The sequence below is a fragment of the Thalia democratica genome, chromosome 3 (assembly GCF_965202585.1).
Source record: "Thalia democratica chromosome 3, ktThaDemo2.hap1.1, whole genome shotgun sequence".
Taxonomy (NCBI): Eukaryota; Metazoa; Chordata; class Thaliacea; order Salpida; family Salpidae; genus Thalia; species Thalia democratica.
The window spans coordinates 52,829,278-52,835,143 of record NC_139167.1 but is presented as its reverse complement, the minus strand read 5'-3'; positions in this window follow the sequence as shown (position 1 = coordinate 52,835,143).

The following is a 5,866-nucleotide window of genomic DNA, read 5'->3' as shown; positions in this document are numbered from 1 at the left end:
ATGAAACACATGGAAAGCCATTAACATGGTTTTAAAATTTAGTTTTATAGATAAAAGTATAATTTAATTCATTTTATAAAATTATAATCTAATAAAATTAAAATAAAAAGCGATGTATCTTTATTTGATTTATGTTTTAGCAATTAAGTTTTTTAGAAACAAAAAAAAATGTTAGTTCTATACTGTATTAAAATAGTAATCTAATCAAACATTAATATAGGCTTGATGACAAACTAGAGCTTATAATACCAGTTCATAAGAGATTTGGTGAATGGAAATTGGAATCTTTGAATTCAGTCAGAAAAGGATGTAAGGTAAAAGTTGTAGGCCAGTCAACAATGGGATTCTTTCACACGTCAGTTGCACCAAGAAACGTTAGGGGATCTTTAAAGGTTCGAACTATTCAATATGCTTAAAGTTGCAGGAAAAAATAGTTAAGATGACCTTTTTTTTTATAAGAAAAATTGAAAAAGTAACTAACAAAAAACCACATAAATTAAGTTTTTATTTCATTAACTAAAAAAACTTAAAGTAACTATTTAGACTCAAAAAATATTTTATTAAAGAACAAAAGTTAAAAAGTAAGTGGTTATAAGTAGCTATTTATTAAATTTAAAGAAAGTGCTACGAATCTAAATTTTGAAAACATAGTAAGGAGGGAAATCAATTAAGTACCCATTCTAAGAATTACACACTCGCACTAGATAATAAATATTGAAAAGTAGTGAAGTCAGTAGGTTTCTGAAAAAAAATAACAGTATTTATCAAATAAATGAAGTAAAACGAACGAAAATATGATCTTATTAGATTAATGCAAACATAAAATTTTAAAAACTTATTCACTATAAATTTAATATATAATAGACGGTTTTTCTTTTAAAAAAGTAGATGATAGCTATTATCAGTTGAAAAAGTAAAATAAGTCTCAAAAATTGAAGAGACGCAACGCATTTCTCGTGAGGCACTAATTTTTGTCTGGGTTAAAGGTGCGTACCTTATCGATGACTTAACTCTTAATAATTAAACAAAAAATAAAAATATTTAATTGAAAATAAGTATACAAAGTTATTTTTTGTTACTTTCGACAACTTTTTGCATGATGTACTTTTAAAACAGGTTATGCACTCAAAACCAACATTAAACACTGAAATGGGTGCATTGCTTGACTTCTACGGGCTAATTCGTTCAAATACTGTTTACAGAGCACAAACTTTAAGGTTTAAAGTATAAGTTATAAAGATTATCTTTTAAATAACGTAAAACTAAAAGTGGTCAAAGCAATAACCTTATGGTTAAGTTTGACGCAAAATCATTTTTTAATGCATTGTATAACTTTAAAATTTAATTTTTAAATTGTATCTCTAAGTATTTTTTGTTTAAAACTTAAACATATTATTCAAAGTAAACTGAAAATGATCAGTGTACAAAAATGCTACAAATAATATAACCTCTAATTATTCAACAAAAATAAGTCCAATTGACCTTTACTGAACTTTTGTTTATGAAATAAAATAAATATGAAAACAACCTTTAAAGTTAAATATGAAAATAGCTCAGCTTATATAATTCAAATTACCTTTAAGCTACTTAATTTGAGGTATTTTTTCATTTTGTAAACAGATTTTTAAACATCTACGGAGATGACATAGTAGATCCAATTAACTTGGACATTCCGGCAGGTGATGAAGGAACTGTCACATTGAAACTTCCACAAATTACTTCTTCATTCAGGCTGATGGTTGAAGGAATCAGTAATAAAGGTTTAGTTAAAGCTGAAAATTTTTTCTTTTTTAAAGTACATCGTTTTAATGAAAAATAAAAAACATGACTTAATAACTTTTTCATTTTTTTTATATCCAACAGATTTTTTGTTTATCTACTTACTTGTAACGTATTTTTTTTGTCACAACGTAGTTAACTTTGTTTTCTTGCTAAGTTGTTTATTTTTTTGTTGTTAATAAATAAAAAAAAAAATTTAGAGTCAATTCTTTTGTAGCTTAAGTAAAGATATTTAGTATACTTTAAAATTTTATGGTGTACCTAATAATTGGAATGGTTATGATAAAATATGGTTTTAGTAGTTTTTAGTTTATTACTATCATTACATCTTCCTTAACTTCATTCTTAAAAAGTTAACCTATAAAATTTAATTTAAGGTATTAAGTTTATGAGAATGGATCCAAGGCTGATAGAAATTTCAAATTTAAAAATTGAGTACGATTCTGCTTTACTGAAAGCTAATCCTGGCAAAAGAATTATAATTCCAGTGAATGTTACGAATTATGGTGATACAGTTAGTACATTAGTTAAAATCTTAGTAGGTTTTTAAGATATTTTTTGAAAAGTTTAACTAATTTCAATAAATAATAACTTTATACAAGTTTCGTAGCTTTTAAAAGAAATACTTTACAACTTAATAAGAATAAAACACACCGTTACATATAGATTTGTTAAATTGGTATTGTATCTTGGTCTTCACGTTTACTAGTTTTTACTTTACAGTATTAGTTTTAAATTTTTTTTCTTTTTAAAATTATTTAAATAACAAGTTTTTTCAAAAGAAATATAAAATTTTTACGCCTTTAAATTAATAGATTTAAGTTATTTTATATACTTTATAAACTGTGTCTGTATACAATATACTGTATAAATTTTTATCAAATGCTATTGTTTCAAACTTATTTTCGATTACTTCACCAAACATATGTAATTTTTACTCTAAATTGTTAGACATGAAGTATTAAATAACGGTTGCTAACTCTAAATTTAAGACAAATTTACGTACATAAGATTTAAAAAAAAGTTAAAAACATAACTTATTGATACCTTTTTTCTTTTAAAGCAGTCAAAAATTTTAATCACTGAAGAAAAAAAATCCGTTTTATTATGGTCTATTCGCTTACAACTTTATTACAAAACTACTGTTAACTAGACTGATTAACTGTCTTTTAGCCTAAAAAAATTTAAACTATGAAAAGTATTACAAATAATAAAATAAATTAAAAAAACGTACTTGGTTTCTAAACGGTTTATACTGAGGTAAAACGTTTTACTCATTTATTATTTATATAACTAAAAACCATGTTTTAATATTAATAGGATATAATAAAACTTGACTCGTGGGATGAACTTGATTATGCTACAGTAGAACCTTCTCAAAAACGAATCCTGACAAATCAAACAAAAAAATTCAATCTTATACTAAACGCACCTGAAGAAGCTTTAATTGGTCTAACTTCTTCAACTGTTGTAATTGGTTAGAATTGTTAATACAGGGACAATTATAGTTTTATACTAGCTAAAACAAATTAATAATGAATAATAATAAAAAAATATTTTACGATTATGAGTTATCAGATTTTTAACCTTTTATATATAATTCATTAAACGGAAAAGTTTTGAAACATGTAAATTATAAGTCGCTTTAATTTTAGGTTTAAAGCTTGAAAAAAATGTTGAAATATTTCTTAAATGTATTGAAATAACAAAACTAACTTTGAAAACGATCTTGATTTAATTAACTTTTATACCCAAGTTATTATCTGTTTCTATTTAGGTTGGTTGTTTTTTTGCAATCTGTCTCAAAACCAAAGGATTAAAACTAAAAGATAGTAAGGTAAAAAAAAGAGTACTAACGTTCTAATTTACTTTTTCTAAACAAGAAACTAATATAGCTTCTAGATAAATCGAATTCTTCTTATGTTACAATCATTAGTATATTTTTTGAGTTGACGTTTCGGATGTTTGCTTTACTACGTTGTAATGACAAATTTACAATTAACTTGTTTTTAATTTTAAGTAAATGTCGTCGAATGATTTGTTTGTATTTTTTAATGTAAGTTTAGTTACGTTATTAATCAATTTTATCTGACTCAGATTAAGCTTATTTTACTTGGTAATTTTTAAAATTTTCAACAATAAATCTAAAAAAATAAAAGTTTTATTATAATAGGCTTTGAATAACTATAATAACTATTCAAATAATTTATAAATAGTTTTATTTTTGAACTATATTGTAAAAAGTAGTGTTTGGCCTAATAATAACTTAGTAAAACCAATAAAATAAATATTAAAAATTTACAAATATTCAAAGGTCGCCGGAGAAGATCAACTTCAGCATCTCAACATTCAACTTCAACTTCAGTTGTGACGTCAGAATTAAAACCTCTTAAAATTAACTCAGTTCATGTGACAGCAAAAATAAATTCGAGGTTTAGATAAGCTTTTTGAATTTTCTTATTTCTTGCTTTCTCGTATACGGTATAATTAGTTTTAAAACTTACAATTACCAGATTTGCTGAGACAACAGTAAAAACTTCTATCACAAACAATGATGATAAAGCAAGGGAAGCAGAAATTGATTTGTTAACTCCAATTGACGCTTTTATAACAAAGTTTACGATGGAAGTTGATGGTAAAATAATTGAAGGTAAAGTAGAAGAAAAACAAAATGCAATTAAACTAATAGAAGAGGTTAGTAAAATGTATGTTTTTAATGGACAACTTACTAAAGTTTTAACAAATATTTAATGACTTTACAGTGTATTTTTTTTAAAGGCAGGTAAAGATAATTTAGGGACAGCATCTGAAAGAGATTTCAAACAGAGTGTAGTAATTGCACCCGGTGAAACAGTTATTTTTACTCTAGTTTATCAAGCATTGCTATACAGGGTTTGTTTAGTACATTTGTCTAAAATAATAATAAAAAGCTATAAAATTAATTTATAGAAATAACAATGTTTAATTATGTAAATTTACAGATTGATTCAGCTTACAACTACAAAGCTATGTTGAATTTAAAACAGCCAGTCAATAATCTTGCTATAGACGTCTTTATTGTTGAGGAATCACCTTTTCAATATGTTAAAACTCCAGGTTTTTCAGATCACATGTTTCCAGCATACGATCCTAACACTGTACCTGTTGAACCTCCGAAATCTTCAAAAATTACTTTTAGGTTTTATCAAAGTATTATTTGATTAATCTGTATTTTTATGTACTAAATAAAGAAACAGCAATCTCTAAAAGTTTATATAAATGTCTTTATTTAAGTATAAATTTAACTTACAAAATACAATTAGCCGGTATAACTATAATATATTTGATAACTTGTTTATTTAACTGGTCATATTTAAAATCAAAAGATTCCTCTAAATGTATAACAAGTTGTTAGTATTTTATTTTTGTAGCAATGATAGAAGGACATGTCATGTAAGATACCAACCTACCATGGATGAACAAACTTATGATAATGCTTTAGGATTAAAAGGTGCTTACACTGTTCTTTATGACGTAGAAGGCACTGATATGTATGGAAGCATATCTGTAAATAACGGGTAAATTTTCTTTAGTTTATCCAACAGTAATAAGTAATGTTTTTGTTTTAAATTAAATTACAATTAAATTGAACAATGTTTACGTCAGTTTTTACTTTTTGTAATAAAATTTATACAATTTAAACCTTTATCAAAACAGTTAGATTAGTTTGAGTGTACCGTTTTTATAAAAGCTATCAACTTTGTTTTCAAGTATTTTATTTATAGGTTTTAGATACATTGTTATAAGTATAAGATTTAGTCAAAATAAAAAATCATAAAAAAAATATACAAACTTTTCGAATTTCTGTATATCTCTATTTTCGTCTCGTTTTAAACATTTGAAAGAAAAAGAAGTTCTGAATTAATTGTTCAGTTTTACTTCTATTAAAACATTTACTGTTTTTATAAATCAAATTATATTTTTTATATATAATATAACGTAAATACATACAGATACTTCACCCATTTTTTTGCTGCACGAAAATTTCCTACTCGACCAAAATCTGTTATATATGTCTTGGACCTATCTTATTCTATGAACCCTAAAA